At 39.4% G+C, this 26,621-nt stretch overlaps 1 pseudogene; it reads left to right on the forward strand.

Annotated features, from left to right (window-relative positions):
- The first annotated feature begins 19,061 nt into the window (after positions 1-19,061).
- Positions 19,062-19,133, forward strand: LOC147914642 (small nucleolar RNA U3; annotated as a pseudogene).
- The last annotated feature ends 7,488 nt before the right edge of the window (positions 19,134-26,621 follow it).

A 26,621-nucleotide genomic window follows, 5' to 3' on the forward strand; every position in this document is an offset into this window, starting at 1 on the left:
CAGGATCATAAAATCGTTAGCAAAGTAGAAGCTTGTCACTGAAACTTCCATATGATCTTATAAACTAGAAGTAGACTGGTCAGGCTTGACAGACATCAGATAACTGAAGTCACCAAACTCCATTAAGTCCTCAAATTTCAGTGGCCTAGTTTTTCTGAGAAGCACTAGAGCAAAAAAGAAAAAGCTATGGTAAGGAAAATATACCATGACCTAAGGTAAGGATTGGTCTGAAGTTTTAGGCATAAAAGCTTAGTGTTGGTTCTATATATATAAGCCATGTAGGTCGGTACTTACTAAATACTTATATATGTTAGTGCTTTGCTGGCTACTCTGGAGAAGGATAAAAAAAGCATTAAATACTATGAGATGCTTCAACCTATTTGAAAAGAAAAGATTTAGACATACGACAATTAAGCCCCAAGACAGTGTGTACTACAGATCTGCGTCACTTAATGATGGGGATGTGTTCTGAGAAATGTGTCGTTAGGCAATTTCATCATTGTGCAAGCATCATAGAGTGTACTTACACAAACCTAGATGGTATAGCCTGTTATACACCTAGGCTATACGGTGTAATCTATTGCTCCTAGGCTACACACCTCTACAGCATGTTACTGTACTGAATACTGTAGGCAATTGTAACACAATAGTAAGTATTTGTGCATCTACACATGGACAAGGTATAGTAAAAATACCATATAAAAGATAAAAAATGGAACACCTGTATAGGGCACTTACCGTGAATGGAGCTTACAGGACTGGAAGTTGCTCTGGGGGAGTCAGTGAGTGAGGGTGAGTGAATGTGAAGGCCTAGGACACTACTGGACACTACTGTAGACTTTATAAACACTGTACACTTGGACTACACTAAATTTATTAAAAAGTAATTTCTTTCTTCAATAATAAATTAACCTTAGTTTACTGTAACTTTTTTACTTTATAAACTTTTTAATTTTTTTTAACTTTTTGTTAAAAAAATAACAGTTAGCTTAAAACATAAATACATTGTACAGCTGTACAAAAATATTTTCTTTATATCCCTATTCTATAAGCTTTTTTCCATTTAAATTTTTTTTTTTTTTTTTTTAAACTTCTTTGTTAAAAACGAAGACACAAACACACACAGTAGCCTAGGCCTACACAGGGTCAGGATCATCAATATCACTGTCTTTCACCTCCACATCTCATTCTACTGGAAGGTCTTCAGGGTCAATAACAAGCATGGAGCTGTCATCTCTTATGATAACAATGCCTTTTTCTGGAATACCTCCTGAAGGACCTGCCTAAGGCTCTTCTTGAGGAAGTGTCACTCTTTTCAGGAATATGTCCATGGTGGTTTGCTTGGTTTGTTTCTTTTATTAATTATAGTTTTGCTTGTAAGCAGATAATGCACCATGAACATTCCTCTCTATTAATGAAAACCTTTTAATGTTGCGATCCATGTTTTCAAACTTTTTAAGGAGCGTGTTGAGGTCTGCAAAGCTTCTGCTAAACCATTCACTGTGAATTTTCTTGGGAGTTCTTCTTCTTCTTCTCCTGCAGTTTCCTTTTCTCTTGCCTCTTCAGCTATGCCTTCCTGTTCCAGTTCCAACAACTTCTCATTAGTCAAGTCCTTAGGAACCACCTCTAGGAGCTCCTCAACGTCATCCTCATCCACACTCAGGTTAAAGTTGTTTGCCATCTCAACCACAGCCTTGTGGATTTTTGTAACCTCATCATCCTTGGCAAATCCTTCAAAGTCATGGACAAACCTCATGAGTACCTTCTTCCAGATGCCATTCATACACTCCTTGGTGACATCACCCCAAGCTCAAGCAAGATTCTTGATGCAGTCATAGATGTTGTCATCCTCTCAGAATTGCATCAGTGTCTCTCAGTGTCTTCCTTAGTTGCAGCAATAGCTGGGTCTTCCTCAGGTAATAGGCCTTAAAAGCTGCTATAACTCCCCGATTCACTGGTTGTATCAAAGAGGTGGTTTTTGGAGGGAGAAACACTGCTTTGATATTGGGATGAAGATGGCCAATAAAACAAGGATGTCTGGGAGTATTACCAACAATAAGCAAAATCTTGAAAGATGTGTTATTCTCCAAATAGTGCTTCTGCATTTCGCTGGCATAGCAATTCAGGAGGGCAGCCTAGAAGAGGAGCTGGGTCATCCACAACTTCTTATTGCTCCTGTGGTACACTGGCAGCGTGTGCTTATCAATGTGCCTGCAGGCCCTGGGGTTCTCACTGCGCCAGATCACAAAGAGTTTCAATTTGTAGCCTGCAACATTGCCCCCAAGCAAGACTATTATCTTGTCCTTAAAAGCCTTGAATCCTGGCATTGACTTGGGCTCCTTATAGATGCAAGTCCTTTCAGGCGTTTGTTTCCAGAACAGGGAGGTTTCATCCACTAATATTTGCCCTGGCAAGTAATTTTCCTCCACAATCAACTTACCTAGAGTTTCCAAAAATTCTTCAGCTGCCTTCACATCAGCACTCACAGACTTACCACTCACTTTTTACATTATGTAATGAATAATGATTCTTGAATCATTTAAACCACCTAGAGCTAGCAATAAATTCAATGTCGTAGCTGAGTCCAGCTTTTTCTTTCAACACTGCAACAAACTTTTTGCTTTGGCCATGATTGTCATGTGTTGACAGGAATATGCTTCTGTGTCTGGTCTTCAATCCAGATCATTAGAGGTTTCTTCATGCCTGATACAAGCCCTTCTCGAATTTTTGTTAGTCTCATTGCCTTCAATGAAGCAGATCACTTAACAGCTTCCATCACTTTGTTCTCGTTCTTCAAGATGGTAGCTATGGTGGAATGGGACATGCCTGACTGGCAAAAAATAACCATCACCGATTTTCCACCTTCACAGTCCTTAATCACTTTTAATTTCATTTCCAGGTCAATCACTCGATGTCGCCTCTTACTGGCAACATTAGCAGTGGATTTTGTACACTTAGGGGCCATGATGAACAAAAGAACATGAGATTAAATCGAGCACAAGAGAAAATGATGCAATCAAGAGACGTGGTAAACAGAAAATGTATGAGGCTGCTGCCATCATAACATGGCATACGGTTTTACAGTAAACTTTTTTTATAAGTAGAAAGAGTACATTCTAAAATAACGATAAAAAGTATAGCATAGTAAATACATAAACCAGTAACGTAGTCGTTTATTATCATTATCAAGTATTATGTACTGTACCTAATTGTACATGCTATACTTTTATACGACTAGCAGTGCAGTAGGTTTGTTTACACCAGCATTACAACAAACAGGGGAGTAACACATTGTGCTACAATGTTACAACAGCTATGACGTCACTAGTGATAGGAATTTTTCAGCTCCATTATAATCTTATGAGACCATGGTCTTATAAGTGGTCCGTCCTTGACCAAAAGTCATTATGAGAGCATGACTGTACAGGGCTAAATCGTGCAATACACGACTAGTGAGGAATAAGTGCCTTCTGCACCACAGAGCACCGGTTAGATGGGAGAGGCAGTGACTGCAGCAGATATCGGGGACTGTAAGATGCTGACCAATAGTGCTCCCCACCCTTAGTAGCTGTTGACACCAGGGGTGAACTCACACCCAGAAATATGTATTATTTGGCTATAATCTTTTTAAATTTAAACTACCTAGTCTTTTGTGTTGCCTGCAGTAACAAGTTCCAAAGAGGCCTAGCACTCCTGTGTTGCCTCAATTATAAATCCATGCCCTATGGGGCCCTTATTCTTTCTCTGGCTATAAGTACATGTCCTTAAGGCCTGGAGCAGGCACCCCTGAGAAGGTGGTTTAGAGTGTAAACGGACAGGATGGCAAACAGCCTCTGCCCATACCTTGGTGAGCCCTCCTTGCCAGTGCTCTCTCCCTAATTCTGGACTTTAGACATCCCTGTATCTAGACCTTTTAGGTGTACCTCATCCTTTCTCCCTCTTCTGTTCTCTGGATGCTCCTCGCCTGACTGCTGAGGTCAGTCTCCTGCTTCCAATTCTGTCTATTTCCCTTGACAGCCTTCATGGTCTCCCTGACCTGTGACACCAACAGATCTCTCATGTTGGTGGGACTCTGAGTCCTAAACACCACCGACACCTGAATCCACTATGGCCTGGATTATTTCACTACTGAACCGATGCAGGAAGATAATCCTTTAAGTGATTGCCCTCAGGGGCAGTGTTGGCATTCTGCTTTGCTCATCCTCTAAATGTGGCTAATTCCTCAGTGTCTTGTCCTCAGCCAACTTCTTTTTTCACCTTCAGGCTCTCTCCCTGGACAATCTCATTCAACCCTATGGCTTCCACCTCTGACTTTTCTCTGATGAATTGCCAGTCCCTCCTCCAGGTTTCAGAGTACAGGCTGGCCAAGGATCTGAGTTGCAAGCCACAGAGGCTAACTCAACCAGAAATGTAAATTATCAAAGAGATATTATGTAGCTCTCAGAATTGTTGGAAAAACTGAGCAACAAGACCGGGAAAATGGGCTGGAAGAAAGTGAAGTCAAAGCTAAGCCACAACATTAGTCCAGGGGGGTCTCTGCTGCCCCAGGCACCTGAGGCTGCAGTGTGTACTAACAGTGTTGTTCCCTGGGAAATGGGTGTTGTTGCCACCTCCAGAATGAAGTCTCCACTGTCCTTGCTTCTCTGAGTCTCTCATTCCTAATTCAGCCCTGGATGGGTGTATCTAACTGGTAAACCTAGACCATGTGTACATATCCTAGGTGTAAGGGGGCTGGGAAAGCAAAAATCTGGCCTTTTAAGATTTTATACTGGGACGTGGGCTGTCTCATCTGGTCTCATTCAGTGTGGAATTTCCCATCTACACAAATCAAGAGACAATTCTGGGAATAGAGATAAATAAGGAAGAAAGGGAAAGAATGGAAGGTAAAGGAGAGGAAAAGCAAACAAATACCCACCACAGACGCGTGTATCTGATTGCCCACTGTACCACTTCATTAGCTCGCCTGCAAACACCTCAATTCTGGGTGTCCAAAAGTGGAATCTCCATCATTTACCCCAAATTATACCTCCCACTCTCTTTCCTTTCTTGGTCTCTGATGGAATTATTCATCCAGCCACTCAAGTCCCTAAACTCAGAGTTAATCTCCCTCCCTTCTTAAAGCCACTGGTCATCACATCCTATGGATTATACATTATAAATGTTTCTTAAGTGCATCTCCTTTTCTGAAAGCCTACTGTGTTTACACCACACCCAAAATTCATCAATTCTTGCCTACATCACACAGGTGGTCCATAACTATTCTCCCAACCTCTAACATCACTCCATGGCTCTTGCACAGTTATCATTCCATTTGTAATGGGATTATTTGACTGTCTGCCTCCCTCATCCTCTAGTTTACTTTCTTCTGCTCTGTTAATGCAGCTCTTCAGTTATTTAAAAGTAGAACAGTAAGAGAACCCTCTCTAAATAAATGGAATTAAGTTGTATCATCACAACTCAGATGACCACTGTCAGCCTTTCCTCACTCTGAGATCAGGAATGCTATGGGGTCACAGTTCTCTCCTGTAAAACTGACCCCTAGGAAACAGTACACTGAGGAAAAGATCAGAGGCCAAGTACATCAAATTTCTTATCAGGTCATCCTGACTTCTCTTGACCTTGACTATGGCACGGTGCTTATTCTCATTGCTGAGCTAGGGGTGCGGTGATAGTCTCCTAGATGGGGCTCAGTGGGCCACGCCTCCTGGTATATCCTCTTATGTTTCCAGCCCATTGAACCTGGCTGGACCTGTGGCTCATTTTAACTAGTAGAATTTGGCAGAAATGACCTTATGCTAGACCTTGGACCAAGTCTTGGGAAGACTTGGCAGCTTCTACTTCTGTGCTTTTGGGAATCCTGAGCTGCCCTATTAGAAGTGTGCCTACCCTGCTGGAGAGACCATACAGAGACCTCAAGGAGAGGCCATATGGAAAGAGAGAGGCCTTGAGATTACATGGGGAAAGAGTGAGCACCCAACTGTCCCTGTGTCCCAGCTGGACCCAATCTTTCAGCTGTCTCCACCCAGGCACCAGTCATATGAGAGAGCCAACTTGGATGTTCTAGTTCAGTCAAGCCCCAAGATGACTGTAGCCCCAGCTGATATCATGTAGAGCAGAACCATTCCAATAAGCCCAGTCAACCCACTCGTCATGAGAATAATAAAATGTTTTTTGTTTAAAGCCACTGTTTTGAAGTGGTTTTTTACACAGCAATAGATAACGGACACAGGGGCCATTGATTATGTGTGTGGTCTTGTTTAATTATTCATTTAACTGAATTCCACTTCCAGGCATTTAGTGTGTTTTTCTCTGGGTTAATGTTAGCTATTCAATGCAGAACCCCTCTAGTTCACAATCAGTGTAGGGCTTTGATTTTTTGAAATATGGACTCATTTGATGGCCCTTATCAATATTTGAAGCCAAGAAAAGCATGCACATAACAAAACCACAAGCTTTAGGCTATAAATTGAATTGGGTAGATTCCTGCTGCTCTTTTCTCCATCAGACTTAGCATAGTACAGTCACCTTGGCCCGTGAAGATAGTTGTTTAAGACCTTGAAAGAGATCTATCTGAAATTCCCTGGGCGAGAAATAAGGACAATGATAGGTAGAAGAGGAATGAAGTTTTTTTGTTTTTTTGTTTTTTTTTTTTAAAGATTTTATTTATTTATTTTTTTCCCTCCAAAGCCCCAGTAGACTGTTGTACGTCATAGTTGCACATCCTTCTAGTTGCTGTATGTGGGACGCGGCCTCAGCATGGCCGGAGAAGCAGTGCGTCGGTGCGCGCCCGGGATCCGAACCCAGGCCGCCAGCAGCGGAGCGCGCGCACTTAACCGCTAAGCCACGGGGCCGGCCCAGGAATGAAGTTTTAATTTGGAGAAATTTTTGAAATACGAGAAGAAATAAAAGAAACCTGCTAAATCAAATAATATTCATCACGTTGAAAGATGCTGTCATTTGACCCACTGGCAGCAGGGAGTGAACACTGTATCATGTTGACACTGTATTTCCCCCCTACATAAAATAGAGTTGTCACTGGGAAACAACTGCCTGGCCAGGGACTCCATTTCCCAGCACCCTCTGCATCCAGATGTGGCCATGTGACTAGTTCTTACCAATGGAATGTCGGCAGAAGTGATGTGTGTTACTCTGAGCCAGAGATTTTCAGAAGTCATTATGCCTTTTCCATGTTCTCTTTCCCCTTGTAGCTGGATATAAATGACCTTGAGGCCCTAGGGGCTGGCAGAACTCCGAGAAGGAAGAAACCTGGATGTCTGAGTCATGGCAAGGAAGAGAGCCATTGCCAATTAGGAACACCCACTGTGAAATGTTATATGGGAGAAATAGATTTCTGATATGTTTGAGCTTTTAAAAACTTGATGTTTATTTGTTACAGCAGCTAGCATCTCCCTAGTAAATATAGTTGTCCGTTCACTTGAAAATTCGTTAATTTTTTCCATAGATGAGATCACTATTAGTTTTGAAATTGTGGAAGTTAATTCGTTTTCCTTAGCCTCTGTTGTCACATCTATAAAATGAGGCTAATGTTCTGTACCTCTTTGGATTATTGTCATACTAAATGAGATGTTACAGTACCTCATTTATTGAGCATTACCCTGTGCCACACTCTGTGCCGAGCACTTTACATATCTTATCTCACATCTTACCTCACAGTGAGATACCTTATCTCACTGAATCATCCCAATAACCCTATGAAGTAAGTTCTATTGATATTCATGTTTCACAAGTGAGAAAAAGGAACTTAGAGAGGTTAAGTGCTTGTCTGATGGTAACACAGCTAGCAATGGCAGAGCCAGGATTTCAACCGAGGCAGCCTGACTTCAGAGGCCACCAAGCCTAAGCACTGGGCTGCTCTGATGAGGACCAGCACAGAGCCTGACATCTAATAAAAACACAATAAAGACAAATTTTAGTTTCCTTCCACTCCAAGGAGAGAAGCAAAACAAAACATAAGTATAAATACCTGCATTTTTGGCTAAGTGCATGAAACACACATATACACACACACACACACACACACATAAACTTACACAACCTTGCTTTCATTTACACTCGTATTCAGCGTGATATGTTTCAACTAGAAGTAAACTAGAATTTACTGTGTTCGTTGCCAGCACTTTTACACAGCGTTCATAGGTCCTCTCAGCTGAGAATGTTATTGTTTTGTGCTTATGGCCCAACTGCAGCTGCATGATCCAAAGGATCAGCAAGAACACTGAAGAAATAAATCCCAAAATGATGAATGCGTTTTAAAGTTGCTTGTGAAACATTCATGTTATCGACTTGCTGGAGGAGAATTGACAGAAAACCTCGCTCAGGATGGACATTTCTACAGGAAGCGCAGGAACTCTGGGTCCCAAAAGTCTTTCTTATTTCACTTAACATACCACACAGTTCTTGAAGCAAACTAGTTTAAAGCATCCAGTCTGAGGTATACCTTCGAAATAGACTGACCTTTATAGTTTTGGTCATGAGGCATTTTATATACCTGAAGTACTTTAAAAAAAAATTGCAAACCATAATAGGAGTGCCACTGCTTTCTCTAAAGTCATATTGGCTATTATTAGATTGCCTATAGAAACAAGCTCGGAGTGCTTTTTCAAAAAGGTGCAGCAATTTTCCCCATTCTAATTGCTATACCAAGAGTAATTTGTCTTCTGGGCTTTGGAGCTGCTGAACCACTTTCTTCTTTCGACTGAAGTTTCATCAAGGCAATATGCTTAATCAATGTTTGCTGATGTTTATGGTCTAATGCTTACTGACAGCAGGTGCAAAAAGAAGTAAATCTCCATCTGCATAAAAATCTTCCTGAAATTCCCCAGCATGCTGTTTTGCTGTAATTTTAGTAGACAGGTGATTTTTCATGGCGCCTTCATGAGTTGCTTCCCCCCATCGCTGGGTTCCATTTCCCTACCTGCTGTTCCCAGATGCCGCGCTCTTGTTTGCACCACCGTGTGGCAGCCCCTCTCAGGCTATCTACTTGGCTTGTTGATGAACTTTCGTTAGTGCTTGATTTCCATGTGCTTGTCCAGGAAGTGGGCTCTATTCCCAAGCAATATAGAAGTTGTTGCTAATCCATCAGTTAAGCCAAGCCAGAGGTGGGCTATGGGAATGTACTTTTTGGACAACAGCAGAGACCCTAAAATGGCTTCATTGACCTGAATGATCTATTTCCAATGGTGTACAATGGAAAGGAATTTAACCGAAGGAAGTCTATTAACCTTAATGATAGTCACTGAGCTAATTACCCATCAAGGCCTGGGAAATGTGCATCTAACTACAGCCTCCTCCTCATCATTATTTGTTTACTGAAGCAAGGGAGGTGGCTCACCTTTCAGCTCCCCATTAGGGAAGGGTAGTTTGTAAGCTGAAGACAGCATACAGTGCTCCAGGCAGGCATTTTTTCATTTTGGCATCTTCATTTCAGTTGGCCTTAGTTCTTTTAGGCAAAGGGAATAGTTTATCATCCATTTCTGCTGAGGAGGAGAAAAAGGAGGAGGGTTTGGTCTCCTGGAGAGACTCTCATTGACCCCTCTGGGTCTAGTCCCCATGTCTATTCCTGTCCTGTCAATAGGCAGGATTGTGCCGAAAATCATGTGAGCTCCAGTGTAGATCTTAAATTTTAAAGTATTATACAAAGCGGAGGCATTGTTTTACTAAAATTGTGGTAGCACCATGCATGAACAGCCCACTTCTTTGAATCTCAGGCAGCCATAATAAAGGCAGCAGAACTGAAACATAATATTAAATGACTGTTTAGTTTGCTTGTCCTTAAGATGTGGAAAATACACAATTGCCATAAACAGAAGCATGCCGAAGACTCCCTGAGGATATGATACACATTTTAAAAACTAACAAGTTGTGAATACACCACTGCTTCTTTGCTAATGCAGTTCCCCCACCCCCAACACACACCTGATTTCTAAAACACTACATGAAGATCTTGCTAAATCAGCTTAAAAAATAAGGAAAAAAAAAGAGAGAAAAGGGGCTGGGGGTGGAAATCAAGCCACTGAGGGAGGTTCAAAGGCCAGACATAAAACAACAAGCAAGAGAGAATTAAACAAAGCCTTGTGAGAGAAATCTCAAAACAAGATGCATCAGAACCAATGGAAATGCAGGATCAGTTGTGTCAGCAGATCAAAGACAAGACCTAGCCTTGTGAAGAGTATTAACTATCATCAAGGGAGAGGCATCCTCCTTACTACAGTGAAATAGACACTTTGCTTCTCTATGGTGATCAGGCTAGCTTTCAAGTCAAGACAACCAAACTGAGCAAAGCAGATACATTTAACTATGGATTGGAGTGAGAAACAGAGGAAAAGCTATATTAGCTTTGTAAATGGTCTTCTAGAGAGCTTGGGTACAGGCATACCTCATTTTATTGCATTTCACAGATACTGCATTTTTTAGAAATTGAAGGTTTCTGGCAACCCTGCTTTGGGCAAGTCCATCAGCACCATTTTTCCACCAGCATTTGCTCACTTCACGCCTCTATCACATTTTGGTAACTCTCACAATATTCCCAACTTTTTCATTATTATTGTATTTGTTACACTGCTCTGTGAGCAGTGATCTTTAATGTTAACATTGTAATTGTTTTGGGGCACCAACAATGGTGCCCATATAAGATGGCATGATATTTTGTGTGTTCTGACTACTCCACCAACCAGCCGTTTCCTGATTCTCTCCCTCTCCTCGGGCCTCCTTATGCCCTGAGACACGACAATATTGAAATTACGCCAATTAATAACCCTACAATGGCTTCTAAGTGTTCAAGTGAAAGGAAGAGTTACACATCTCTCACTTTAAACCAAAAGCTAGAAATGATGAAGCTTAGTGAGGAAGGCATGTCAAAAGCCGAGGAAGGCATGTGAAAAGCCGAGATAGGCTGAAAGCTAGAATTCTTGCCTTGAACAATTAGCCAAGTTGTGAATGCAAAGGAAAGTTCTTGAGGGAAATTAAAAGTGCTATTCCAGTGAGCACACGAATGATAAGAAAGCAAAACAGCCTTATGGCTGATATGGAGAAAGTTTTTTAGTGATCTGGATAGAAGATCAAACCAGCCACAACATTCTCTTAAATCAAAGCCTAATCCAGAGCAAGACCCTAACACTCTTCAATTCTATGAAGGCTGAGAGAGGTGAGAAAGCTGCAGAAGAAAAGTTTGAAGTTAGCAGAGGTTGGTTCATGCGGTTTAAGGAAAGAAGCCATCTCTGTAACATAAAAGTGCAAGATGAAGCAGCAAGTGCTGATGTAGAAGCTGCAGCAAGTTGTCCAGAAGATCCAGCTAAGGTAACTAATGAAGGTGGTTACCCTTAACAATAGATTTTCAATGTAGAGAAGATAGCCTTACACTGGAAGAAGATGCCATCTAGGACTTTCATAGCCAGAGAGGAAAAGTCAGCACCTGGCTTCAAAGCTTCAAAGGACAGGCTGATGCAGCTGGTGACTTTAAGTTGAAGCCAATGTTCAGTTACCATTCTGAAAGTCCTAGGGCCCTTAAGAATTACACTAAATCTACTCTGCCTGTGCTCTATAAATGGAACAACAAAGCCTGGATGACAGCACATCTGTTTGTAACATGGTTGACTGAATATTTTAAGCCCACTGTCGAGACCTGCTGCTCTAAGAAAGGAAGATTCCTTTCAAAATATTACTGCTCACTGACAATGCACCTGGTCACCCAAGAGCTCTGATGGAGATGTACAATGAGATTAATGTTGTTTTCATGCCTGCTAATACAACATCCATTCTGTAGTCCATGGATAAAAGGATTAACTTCAACTTTCAAGTCTTACTATTTATGAAATACATTTCATAAGACTATAGCTGCCGTAGATAGTGATTCTTCTGACGAATCTGGGCAAAGTAAATTGTAAATCTCCTGGAAAGTATTCACTATTTTAGATGCCATTAAGAATATTCATGATTCATGGGAGGAGGTCAAAATAATAACATTAACAGGAGTTTGGAAGAAGTTGATTCCAACCCTCATGGATCACTTTGAGGGGCTCAAGACTTCAGTGGAGGAAGTAACTGCAGATATGGTGGAAACAGCCAGAGAACTAGAATTAGAAGTGGAAGCCTGAAGATGTGACTGAATTGCTGAAATCTCATGATAAAACTTTAATCAGTGAGGAGTTGCTTCTTATGGATGAGCAAAGAAAGTGGTTTCTTAAGATAGAATCTACTCCAGGTGAAGAAGCTGTAAAGATAACTGAAATGACAACAAAGGATTGAGAATATTACATAAACTTAATTGATAGAGCAGTGGCAGGGTTTGAGAGAACTGACTCCAATTTTGAAAGAAGTTCTTCTGTGAGTAAAATGCTATCAAAGAGCATCATATGCTACAGAGAAATTGATCATGAAAGGAAGAGTCAATTTATGTGGCAAACTTCATTGTTGTCTTATTTTAAGAAATTGCCACAGCCACCCCAACCTTCAGGAACCATCACCCTGATCAATCAGCAGCCATCAACATCAAGGCAAAACCCTCCACCAGAAAAAGATTCCAACTTGCTGAAAGCTCAGATGATGGTTAGCATTTTTTAGCAACAAAGTGTTTTTGTAATTAAGGTATGCACATTGGTGTTTTTTTTTTTTTTTTTAGATCTAATGCTATTGCACACTTAATAGACTACAGGATAGTGTAAACATAACTTTTATATGCACTGGGAAACCAAAAAATTCATGTGACTTGCTTTATTGTGATATTTGCTTTATTGTGGTGGTCTGTAACCAAACCCGCAATATTTCCAAGAAATGCCTGTACTAGAGATTTTAGAGGCTAGAAGACATCATCCCTGTTAGAAGTGGTATTCCACCTAAACTGGGTCTATATCCCGTTGGCAGGTATTTTGTAGGAAGATTTCCTCTGACTGTGCTTCAATGAGTAACCCTTGCTGCTTATCTGGCAGATAAGCAAAAAACCTGTTCCTCAATTTCAATTTAGTAGACTTAATTGTATTATTGGCTGAGAATCAGGACCATGGAGTGATGGTGACGGTTATGGTAGAAAGACTTGGCAAGAGCAACTGCACAGATTCGTCCAGACTCTATTTAGAAACCTGCATGAGATGGAGGGTGATAGACTGCCCGTACCCTGTCTAGCTGTCAGGAGTCTATATTCATCTCAGGACTGGGTTATTTAAAACAATGCTCAAAATGAACCATACTGTTCATGCAGTACAAGTGATATGCATACCTAGAAAAGTAAAAAGTTTACCAAGTATGACCATAAAATTGAAGTCAGTGTTCTCTTATCGAGATAAGACAAGGGCTCATATTCCTGATGGCCATAGTCAATACTAAAATAATCCTCGATTCCTAAGGAGCTGAATGGTGTGAATAGACCTAAAGTCTCATGAACAAGTGTGATTAAGCAGATAATTCAAAATGCAATCGAACTGTCATATAGTGGTTATCAACAAGTAGAATAGAGGAAAATGGGACAGTTTAGCTGTTAATTAAATATTTGTGTAAGCTCTGTAATGGTTGTTATTGGGAAGTAATTATTATCACCATGGAGTAACAGAGAAAACTGAGCCACAGAAGAGTAAGATCAGCTGATTTGCTCTACGGAATGGGTAGGTGTGTCTTGGATGATAATCCAGTTTCTGATCTGTTGGTTACCTCATTGTAACATAGTGCCTCACTCCTGCTAAATACATATTAGGAAAAATTTTTTTTTACACAGATAGTCCCATAAGTCCATAGGTTGATGTGGAATTATCTCCATGAGACTCTAGACAGCTAGTCCTTCCCCAGTCCCTCCAAAAATCTATTAGTTGATATAAAGTTTAGGCAGAGGATCAGTGAGAAACCTTAAGATTTCAGATTAAACTTGGACCTCCCTTAATTTCTTTGGCTTGCACAAAGAGAGAATGGTGAAACATCACTTACAATAATTTCTACAATATAGAATGTGTAACACCCACAACAATCATCTAGCACATTTCTTATTTGTTGAATGAGAATCCAAAGGAGAAATTAAATGAATAAATGAGCTAACTAATTTGATCATGGACTCATCTATTGCTCCTTGAAGTGCTTTAAATTTTTGCTTTATATATTTTAACACTATATTATTATATGCATACAAATTTAAAATAATTTTTCCTTATGGTGAATTAAACATTTTATTATTATAATATATCACGTCCCTCTTTATCTCAAACAAGGCTTTTTGCCTTAAGTTTTACTTTCTCTGATATTAAAACAGTCACGGTATTTTTATTTTGGTTACTTTATGTTTTCCCATTGTTTTACTTTCAATCTGTATCTTTATATTTTTAATGTTATCTCTTGTAAGCATCATATGTATTTGTTTTTTTGTAAATCTTAGCTGGTGATCTTTGTCTTTTAACTGAGACATTTAGTTCATTTAATGTAATTGCTGGTATATTGGAATTTAAATCTACCATCTTACTATATTCTTTTTATTCTCACCTTTCTTGCCACTTTTTGGGTTGATTAGAGTAGTTTTTATTATTCCAGTCCTCACCCTACCACCTATCTTGGTAGCTGTTTTGATTATCTATTGTTGCGTAACAAACCACCACAAAACTTAATGGCTTATAATGACCATTTTAGTTTGGTCATGATTTTGTAAGACAGGGACTCAGGAAGGACTTAGCTGGGCAGCTCATTTCTGATTCACATGGCATGGCTGAAGGATCAACTTCTAAGATGACCTTTTTACTCATATATCTAATGTCATGGAGCTCCTTGGCCTCTTTTTTTCTCTCTCTTTCTCTCCACACATGTGGCATCTCATTCTGTAGAGTCTCTATGCTTTGCTTGTGCTTCTTACTGCATAGCTGTTCAGGATAATCACACTTCTTACATGAAGATCGGCTTCTGTGAGGCAGAAGTGGAAGTTGTCAGGCCAGTTCACAGCTTTCCTGGAATTGACACAGCATCGCTTCTGTGATATCCTAGTAGTCAAAGGTGTCACACGGCCTACCCAAATTCAAAGGAGTGGAGAAATAAAGTCTATCACTTATCACAGGAGGGGCAAGGTCATATTGCCAAAAAACACGTGGGAAAAAAGATATTGCTGTGTCCATCTTTGGAAAACACAGTCTATCATGGATTATACATTGTATATAGTTATGTGCTTCTTTACTGTTTTTGTTTGTTTTAGTGCTTACCCAGAGATGAAGACATGTATACTGACTTATCATGGTTTGGAAATTAATACTTTTATCTCTTCTCGGTCAATGCAAAGACCTTAGAATGCTTTAAATCCCTTCATTCTTACATATGTGTTCTTGTTGTCATGTATTTTACGTCTATGTTTAGTTTAAATCACACTAGAAATTATTATCTCTGTTTTATACAGTCAGTATTCATTTATATTTTGCCACACATTTATTCTTTGGTTGCTTTTCATTCCTTCCTGAATTTTAAGCCCCTAACTGGGATCATTTTCACTGTGTGCGTCCTTTAGTGTTTACTGTAATGTGTGTCTGCCAGTAACAAATTCTCTCTTTTTTTTTTTTTTTTGTATGAAATTGTCTGTATTTCACTTTCATTCTTAAAGGATATATTTTTTTCTTGATATACAATTCTATTTGGCAGGTATCTTTGAAGATATCAGTCTATCGTGTTTTAATTTTCATTGTTTCTGGAGAGAAGTGTGATGTCAATCTAATTGTTACTTTTTTAAAGATTGTATGACTCTGTGGCTGCTTTTAAGATTTTTATTTTTGTTTTTTCTTTGTTTGCTTGCTTTCAGCAGTTTTATCATGATGTACCTTGTTGTGATTTTCTATTGAATTATTCTGCTCAACATCTGTAGAGCTTCTCGAAAAGGAGGCTTAAGGATTTTTATTATTTCATTATTTTTTTGAAAAATTCTCAGCTATTATTTCTTTAAATATTGCTTTTGCCCTTTTATTTCTCTCTTATCCCTCTGGTACTTTCATTACATGTATGTTAGACTTGTTTCACTAAACCTGGATGTCTCTTACACTCTTTTCTAGTCTTTTCCATCCTTCTTTGTTTTTCTCTTTCATTTGGATGCAGTCATGTGTCGCTTAACAACAGGGATACGTTCTGAGAAATGTGTCATTAGGCAATTTTGTCATTGTGTGAACATCATTAATTGTACTTACACAAACCTAGATGGTATTGCCTGCTATACACCTAGGCTATATGATACTTATCTTATGGGACCACCGTCATATATGTAGTCCAGTGCGTGAATGTATTTTCTTCTTCCAGTTCATGAATTCTTTCTTCAACTGTATCTAATAGGCAATTAAACATGCAATGAGTTTATCATTTCAATTATTAAATTTTTTCAGTTCTAGAATTTACGTTTTGTTCTTTTAAAATATAGAGTCCAGATTCCACATGGGTCTACTTATAATGTATGTTGTTTTTCTTGGTTTTAAATTACATTGTTTTGTTTGTTCCTGTGCCTGATTATTTTTTACCTTTTACTTGTCATTACCCTTTTAAAAATGTAGAAATAATTTGAGGCATAAGAAGATTTACATTTATTTTTGGCAAAGGCAAGGGACATGGCTATCCCAGATCACCTTAATACTAATATAGGGATGGGGATCATTTAAAGCTAGACTTCAGTCCAAGTAGGGGCTAGACTATTCTAGTCCACCTTTATTGCTAAGGTGTAGCCCTTAGGGATAATAACCAAAATCATGGAGTTCATCAGGGGTCCTCTTCCTTGGTGGTTCCTGGACTCTAACACATTCCCTTGGTGAGGCTGACAAAATCTGTGTTTAACCTCTCAACCTCTCAGATGACTCTTTTAATTGCCAGATTCTCCTAGGGGGAAAGAATATTTAAATGCTGAGCTTAACTCTCTGGTCTTTCCTTCTTCTCCTGTATCTTTGCCCTGCAATTCTTCACTGTCTTGTTAGTTCCCCTATGTGCTCAATGTTCCTCAAAAAGAGGGTTGTTCTACATTACCCAGTCCAACATTAACCAAAGCAGGAGTTCTAGTCTCGTAGTATTAATTTAATATTTATAAAATAAACTGAATTTTATCCTATCTTCACTAGAACTGGAATTGATTTTGAAAAAAATGGTAAGAATAACAAAATATAGTCTATGGCTGTTCCACCCAATCTCGTCTGATCTCAGAAGCTAAGCAGGATCAGGCCTGATTAGTACTTGGATGGGAGAATAATAAAAAATATGCTAGTTTCAAGTTGCTTTTTAAACATGATAGAATGTGTGAGTCTTAATTTTTCACAAAATTCAAGGTAACCCAAAACTGTTAAATAATAAATAGACTGATCCATTTTAAGTTCCTATACCATTGTCACTCACCCGTGTATAATATTCTGACTTACACAACAAAATAAGCCTATTTTTCAAAATGAACATTTATGCTTGAAGATAAAAGCAGAAAATCAATTTCCCAATCCAGAAAAGGTAAATTCAACACTACAAATGGCAAGGACAGTAGTTGATAACTGTTTATGTTGTTCACAGCTCAAGTGAATAGCAAGATCTGAAGAACACAGTTTATCTCTATATAATTTTAAAATAATTATTGAGCAATGCCTGGCTATAAGACAGTATGCTAAGTTCTACAGGGAACACAAAAGTGAGTGAGTCATAGTCTTTCCTTTAGGCAACTTAAAGCTTTTTTAGAAATTTACAATGATCTATTATCCAAAGCAGATTCCTACCTGATACTAAGATGTATATTACAAAGCCATGGTACAAAAAGACAAGACAAAAGTGTGGTGCTTGTCAGAAACAGGAAGATGCCTCAATAAAACAAAAATGAAGCCCATTAAAAAACTCACGAATACTTGAAAACTTGGTCTATGGGGAGGTGACATCCAAATCAATGTAGAGAGAAGAGGTTAGTTAATAAATCATGCTGGGACAAAAGGCTTTCTGTCTGAAAAAAATAAAATTGATCTTTCACATCAAGTGGAGTAAAAACCTAAGTATAAAAGGTAAAATTATAAAGTTAATGGAGGAAAATATCCTTGTGACCTTGAATAAGAATTTCTTAAACAAGACTCAAAAAAGCACAAACCAGAAAAGGAAAAAAATGATAAATTTGACTGCATCAATATTAAAGATTTCTGAATGACAAAGGGAACCAGGGATAAAGTTAACGGATGAGTAACCTTCTGGGAAAATATATTTATAGCATCTAAAATGGACAAAGGATTCACAACGGACACAGCACATGCAAGTAATTCCTCATTCATGTCTCTACTCAAATATTACCACTCCAGAGAGGACTCTCTGACATTCTATCCAAAATACTACTCCCCCCTTACTATTTATCCCCTTAACTTACATTATTTTTCTTCATAACACTTATCAAAACCCAATATTATATGATTCTTTGTTCATTGTTCTTTTCCCCAATAAATTCTAAGCTTATGAGGTCAGGACTTTTTGTTTGTTTTGTTCACTTTACTGTCTTAGCACCTAGAATAGTGCCTGACAAACAGTAGATGCTCAAGAAAAATTTAAGTGAATGAGTAAATAAACAAATTCCAATAAATGGTCACAAAAAAGAGCAGAATCCCATAAAAAAGTATCAAAGGAGATGAGTAGGCAATTACCAGATGGGGGAATCTTAATGGCTAATAAATCTATGAAGATGCAGTTAATCTCACATCAGAAGAATGTAAACGAAAAATGTACGAGATAACAATCTATATCCATCAGATTGGCAAAAATTCAAAAGTCAGAAAACAGGAAGTAGGGTAGTGGAAACTCCCAAGCTCTGGTGGTAGAAGTGTAAATAAGGGCAGCCATTCTAGAGAGCCATCTGAAAGTATTCAATGAAATTGTGTGCATATATCCTACAACTCCAGTGATTCTACTCTTGTATGTATACTCAGAATAACCCTCACACTGATCCGAAAGGGAAATGTACACAGATATCCATGGAAGCATTGTTGTGGTAGCAAAGAGTAGGCAACACTCTACATGTCTTTTACCAGAGAATTGAGCACTATGGTGTGTCATGTGCATGCAATGGAATATTATGCAACAGTCAGATGTAACAAACTAAATTTACAAATAGCAAGACTATACTTTCAGGGATCATTTCTATAGTTCATTACTAAATTTACTTATAGCAACATGGAAAAAGCTTTTATTTCCTTTTTGTCATTAAAATAAAGTAATAGAATATTTTAAACCCAATAATTATCTAAAAGCAGGTAGACAAAATCAGACAAAAGAAATGGCTCTCTGTTGATTACATATTTCCCCTGAGTCTACATCTCTTGATAGGAAAAATATCCTCCAACTCTAACAAAGGCTTTCTCTCCTTAGCAATTTTGGTATCCACCTGGTCTAATCAGTTTGCTTACATACTTATTTTAATTTCAGGAGGCTCATTTTCATTTGCAGTCTCTGGTCAGTTTTAGATTCTGTTTAATATCTACCTTGGGGAATTATGGGATATCCAGTGTTGTTCCTGGGTCTTAATTTGCATCACACTTTAAGATTGGATGAAGCTTATTAGATGAGGGCTTCTTCAACCAGAAATCTTGTTAAAATGTAGATTCAGATTGAGTAGGTCTGGGAAGGACCTTAGATTCTGCATTTCGACAAGCTGTCAGTTGTGGCCAACACCGCAGACCCTCAGACCACACTTTGGGTAGCAAGGCTCACCTGGAACACATTGTGGAAGGGGTTATTCTTAGGGCATCTGAGAGCTCACCCTGGGCCCAGAGCAATCCGTGGATATGCACATTTAGCAAAAGATTGCTGAGGGGGCATCCAGGGCTACTGCATTGTGTGGTATTACAGGCTTTCTTCCCTAATGCCGCCCTGGAGAAAGGTGAACAGGTTCCTCCAAAGAGCTCAATGAGTACTGTACTGGGGCTGGCTTACTCCTGAGTCGTCTGCATGCATCTCATCCCAATGCCATATTTAGTGACCGAATGTTGGTAGCTCAAAATCAGCCTTGGTGGTAGTAGTCACCCCATGGAAACTGGCAAATGCTACAAATCAGGGCTTACCCTCCACCCCCTTGAGAGAGCCAGTTTACCAGCACACCAATCCAACCACAGTGTTCAGTAGGGAGACTATGCAGATCCCCTTGTGTGACTCAGGGATGGGAACAATAAGTTCCCACCATGGTTTCTGGTTGGTTGGGATAAGAATCCAGTTACAGAAGAATCACATAGTAACTGGTCCACCTAGAAGGTTATGATGGAGAAAAAGAGAGAGTTACATGGGGAAATATGAAATACGGCTTTAAAAATAAAGTTCACTTTGCCTACATCCATCATGCCCACTCCAATCACATATAGGGCAACAGTAAAAGAACATTATGCCTGCAGTGAGGGGTTTGTAGCAGGAGCTGATGGACTCTTAAAAACAAATGTATCATTTTAAGTATTCATAGAAATTAAAGACAGGGAAGGAAAAAATAGAGAAAATAGGTTATTTAGATCAGGAACACTTTCATTAAAGAATTAGCAAATCTTTAATGTTAGCTAGGAGCACAGAGGAATCGGTGCAATAACTGGGGAGTTGAGTTCCTGTTAAGAGACCACTACATCGGCCCATTGAATGGCTCTCGACAAGTTCGGTAGGTTTTTTTGGCCATACTTTCTGAACTGTAAAATAAGAGTAAAAATAGCTTCTGCCCACCTCACCTCCTCACAAGTGCCGTAGCATGTTGGGATAATAAATTAGGTTGAAACAGAAATTAGTAAATATCTGTGAATTACTTTGATTTAGAAAGAAATGCCTATGTGTAGGTTATTGTTAGCCTTATGTCTTCTTTGTGTGGATTCAGTTCCTATAAAACTCAATCAGAAAATCTAGTAAGTGTATGAAAGAAGCAGATGCTATGGAAAACCTCAATGAACCAGCACAGGAAAGAGCAGAGAGACTGGTTGACTTCCTTCCCCCCGACAACGTGTTCTCTTCGTTGGTACGATTCTATAATACATAGAGAAAAAAGTCCTATGTTATAGCCATGACCCGTGTAATGTCTGTTCTGTGGCCAGCTCTGGACACTCATTGCTTCTCCTAGGCATTCATTAAATTAATATTTGAAAATATATTTTATGAGGCTGAATTCCGAGCTGCCTTTTCAAGAAACCAGTCACATCTCATATAATTTCTATTCTGATTCAAAACTACAAATTGAAGAAGCCAGTTACAAAACATAGAAAATATGATCTTAAGTTTACTAAGAAGGTGTGCCTTCAAAAATATAGCAGGCTATTTTCCAAATTATTTCTATGATAATCTCAGGGCAGTGGGATTACGGACGATACCAATTTACTTTTATATATATTTTTGCAATCCTTAATTTTTAAAAATGAAGCTATATTATCAGAAAAGAATAACACACACACACATCTATATTTTTGTTCAGTTTTCCGTGTTTAATGTTCCGTTTTCGACAACACCATAAGACCTCAGATTCATAAGACAACACCTTCAGAAAGGAGAGTTAAGGGATACAATTTGGTTGTCCTTCAGTGTTGCTGTAGAATTTCATATCTGAAATGTATTTTGAAAGCATCCACTAAATAAGGCTCCTCACAGCTCTGCAAGAGGCTTTCCCTTGGATGATGAATTGAAGTTTTAGGATAAGCTGATTTGTTGAGTCTGTTGAAAGTGAAGTTTTTCTGTCTCACTGTTCTGTACTTCATCTTCTGATTCATGCTGCTTCTTTCAGTCCTTGAAATCCTATAACTTGCACAGACACGGCTCGCCAGCTGGAACTAGAGTTACAGCAAGCCTTATATTAACCTCTTCTGGCCAAACACAGAGCCAAGGAAATGAACATTCCTGATCTATGTGTGTCCTGATTGACTTTGGAATGCCGTTCCTGGGCGTGCAAAAAGTCAATTGTACTTTTTGTGTCTCGCATCCCCAAACCGACATACTATCGGCCAAAGGTTAGAGTTATAAATGGTAGGGAAGGACAGGAAAACCTGCCACCTCTTATGTACTCTGAACCGTCTGATTAGGAAGAGATTGTGTATTTGCTGTTATGTTTGAATATTTTAACTCCAGGATTTCCATTCTAGATTGTGTGACTCCACCTGGTTTTAATTTGCATTTTACCAAGAGAGTCAGTGGAGCACTAACCCCTTTGGAGACATTACCTCATCAATCCTCCCGGTGGTCCTTCGGGAGAGATGGGGTCAGGCGTGTAGGGAAGAGAAAGCAGAAATCAGGTTTTTCTCTTAGGAACATGACTCAGAGGTGTGGGCCCCATTTCACAAAGGAATGTGGGCTCCTGAGTCCATGGTGGGGCTCCTGCAGCTGGGAAACCATCAGGAATAGCTCCTTTATTTCAGGGCACCCCTGTTTCTGATCCACACAGTGAACCCCAGTTACCTTAAGGTGGGAGTTCTGCTCTTTGACTTTCTCTTCCCCCACAACGTCTTTAATTTCCCAGCATATCTCAGATCTATTTTGAATTTAGCTCAGACATATAAACTATCTTGTTTGGTCCCCTAAATGTCAACCTGTGGTGTTCAATCCATTTGTCCAAATTGTAAACTTTATCACGGGGATGGTATTTTATGATTTCTGCCATTACTCACAGCACCTGCCTAGCACAGCACGATGCACACCCCCCTCCGCCCCCTCACCCCTGTCTGGCCATTTACTGGGCATTATTGTTCTGATCTGTGCTCATTGCTTAGTGTGTGTCCTCTCCCACTAGAATGTAACTTCTTGAGGGGCAGGAACTTTTTCTGTTTTTTCCTTGTGGCACCCAAGTGCCTAGAATAGGGCCTGGCACACAGGAGGCCCTGAGCAAACAGTCACTGAAGGAAAGAAGTGATGTTTAAGGAGGAGCTCAGTAAAGGCGTGGACATATATTCTCCTTATTATTGATTGCTGAGGCTGGTTCTCCAGTTGCTCTGCTCTGCTACTTGTTTTCTCTGCTCTCAGAGTGACCAAGCGAAAGATCACAACTGATGACTTTTAGGTTTACAGAGACAATGAGTTCATTTTAAATGAAGAATCAATGACAAAGGGCAGACAAAAATCAGCCAAATTTTATATTTAGAGTAGATATCTTCCTGGCATTGAAGAGAGGTTTTCATACCAAATGACTTAAAAAATGTACGACCTAATGAGGGGCTAGGGAGTGTGCATGCCACTGAAGTGCAAGTAGGGAATGGAGCACTTTGCATTTCCTTAGACTCAATCCCAGCACAAGCAGGACTCTAGGTGAGGGACCTGCGTGCAGAGAGATGAAGGAATTGACTCAAGGTCCCACAGTGAAATAAAGTCTGAGCTGACTTCTAGTCAATGTAGTATGCTAAATAATCTTTAAGAGGTATTCACTTAAAAATAAATCTACAGTCAGTGATCACGTAGAATCAAGTATGGCATTTTGTAGTTTCTGGTTGTACCCGCTCACACCAGGTTCTACTTTGGTTTAGATAAGTGAGGCAAACCTCATGGGAAGACAAAAGTTCCTAATACTGCAGAGCACCCGAGTAGATACTTAGAATTGCCTATGGCCTGTGAGTACCTGAACAATCACCTGGCAGGGTGCTCTTCCGGGCCACAGGTTGTGGCTCTCTTTTGAAAAGCTAAGCAGGGATAGAATCAGGTACTTGCTACCAGGCTGACAGCTTGAGTGCTGCTCCTTGATGAGAAGCAGGGCAGAAGGCTGCGCACTTTGCCCCTGTGGGCTCGGAACTTAGAGTAATGTTCTCCTCTACTCAGAGCTCACGGGAATCCCGCCCAAAAGATGGCTGTCTGACCCCATCTCCTCTGAGGCTCCCTCTGCATGTGGACAGAAAGTAACACTGGAGTGAATCCAAGAGGGTTAGAAACAAAGTAAAACCTCCATTCCAACAACTTGAATCAAGTTAATACTCTTTGTGGGTACTGTATTATGGAAATATTAACTTGAACATTATAAGTTCATTTAGGAATAGACTACTTAGCAATATGTCTTTCTTAGTGAAAAAGGTTCTGCTCATTACCACCTATGCCTTATTCTTTCTCTCTCCTCTACATTCACTCTTTTATCCTTCCTTTTCTCTTGATCCTACCTTTCTCTTTGCCTCCTCCCTCTCCCTCCCTCTTTCTCTCTCTCTTCTTCCCTTCCTTCTTCCCTCCCTCCTGCCTGAGTCTTGGGTCTGCCAGGGACACTCAGGGCATCTTAGTTCTCTCATCAGCAGGCAGGACTGAAAGAACTTCCTGGCCTCTCCACTAACACAGTTGTCAAGATGTTCTGCAATATGGTAATTTCTCTTTATTCAAATAGAAAGAATATTCAAGGCTGTAGTTTCCTATTACTTCTGTAACAAATTACCACAAACTCAGTGGCTTAAAACAATGCAAATTTACTATCTTATTTCTGGAAGTAAAGAAGTCCTAAAAATCAAAGTATCAGCTGGGCTGAGTTCCCTCTGAAGAATCCATTTCTTGGCCTTTTCCAGCTTCTAGATACTGCCTGCATCCCTTGGCTCATGGTCCCTTCATCCATCTTCAAAGTCAGTAGTGTAGCATCTTCAAATCTCTGTCTCTCCCTTTCACACCTCTGCTTCCATCACCCCATCTCCTTCTCTGACTCTGACCCTCCGGCCCACTTCTTACAAGGACTTTTGTGATTACACTGAGTCTGCTTGGGTAATCCAGGATCATCACCCTATCTCAAACTCCTCAACTTAATCACATCTGAAAAGTCTCTTTTGCCTGCCACACGAACATCTTTGGGGGCCATTATTCTTTCTACCACAGCTGTGGAGCCAGTGATCACAGAAGCAAGGTACTGGCTTGAACATTCTCATTCAAAGAACCAGCAGCTTTAGGTCCTGTTGTGGGAAGGAGCTCAGTTTCCAAGGACTAAACTAATAAAACACATGGGCAGGGTCTTGCATAGAGGTAGGATTATATTGCTTCTGGGTGAATTTCAATCTCACAACAGTTTGATTTGGGAAATGGGAGCAGTGGCATGGTCAAGCAGAGCTTCAGGATAAACCAGACTCAGGGGTTAAAGTTCAGCTCTGGCTCTTGCTATGGGACATTGGGTACATTTGCCTAACAATAAAACAGAGATGAAAATTCTTTCTTCTTAGAGTTGGAGGACTAAATAAAATTATGTGTATAATATGCCTACTATGGTGCCTGGCACATAGAGAATCCTTCATAAAAATTATTTCTTTTACCTCTTAGTGATTAGACTAAAGGTCAAGAATGTAATTACAGTGTAGCCAAAAGTAATTAGGTCAAGAGTAATCAAATGGATGTTGAGTAATGGAATTTTAAACTCAGAAGATACACCCCCACAATACAATGAGAACTGATAAAATCTATTTCTTCTCATCTGGCTTCAGTCTAATTACATTTTATGTCTCTAAATTGAATGAGGATGAGTAAGGGAAGACTTGACCTGTCTCATGCCCATGCCTAAAGAATTGTAGAAACCAAAGGGAATTTCTCCATTCTCAAATTTGACAGAAACATATCATCTAAGGAATCACTGGGTCTTCAGGTACCATCCAGAACAACCTCCCAACAAATGTCAGGACTCTTTACTTGTCTTTGCTTAAACACTTTACACGAGGAGAGGTTCATGACGTTTTGAGACAGTTCATCACGTTGTTGGCCAGTTCTTATTAGAAAGTTCTTACTTATTTTTAGCTAGGAAACTGCTTCCCTAAAGTTTTCATCTTTTGAGTCTCATTCTGCCCTGTAAATATACAAAAACCCAGTACAATTTTCATAATAACAGTCCTCACCCTGAGTCTTTACTTTTATTTATTTATTTTTAGTCTTTTCATTTCTAGGTTAGAATTCCAAAGTTTCTTCAGCCATTTGTCATTTACTGTTCTTTTTGCGTCCTTTCCAAATGGTCTAGCTGTTCTTCTTTCGCTGTACTCTATTTTATCAGTATCTCCCCTAAAATGAGTTACCCAGAGCCAGAGTACTCCAGATGTGGTTGCGTTAGTGCACAGTATGCTGGGACTTATGTTTCTGTTGGATCTGGATAGTATTTCCATTGATCAAGCCTGATTTCATCAGTGTTTAAAAGTAGTCTCAAAACATTGTCATTTGGCTTATTCTGAGTTACAGTCCATCAGATCACCAGGTGCTTTGTAAACAGCAATTGTTTTCCCCCATCCTCACCTGTTCAATGGATCTATTGTAATGTTTGTTGTAGAGATGATGTTATAAAAAGATAGATAAAAGTGAAATAAGTGACCCGGAATCTTACCAAGGTCCTTTCTAGTTCTCGTTCATAAGCTTATATAAATTTTATATAGTTTTCAACATAACCTAGGTAATTTTTTATATCCTGACCTTAAAGGCTAACATACAACATCTTTCCAAGCTACTACAATATTTTTTATAATTGTACTTTAAAATTTCTGCACTGAATTCCACAGTAAGAGGTACCATGTTTATTCAATCATCCTCTGTCTCAGACACTGAGGTTGTTCTATCATTATACATAAAATGTTTTCCTTTCGGGGAGATTTTAATATAGTCCTTGAAATCAAATGACTTTTTGAACCAGAATCAGGATTTTATGTTTCTCTATTTTACATTTCCTCCTTTTTACTTTTATTCCTGGTCCAGACTTTTGTGGGACCACTTCTCCAATCCCCCTCCCCTTTGCTCTTCACATCTCTCAG

Source organism: Ceratotherium simum, chromosome 18, assembly GCF_057802395.1.
Source record: "Ceratotherium simum simum isolate JZ-2026a chromosome 18, ASM5780239v1, whole genome shotgun sequence".
NCBI lineage: Eukaryota > Metazoa > Chordata > Mammalia > Perissodactyla > Rhinocerotidae > Ceratotherium > Ceratotherium simum.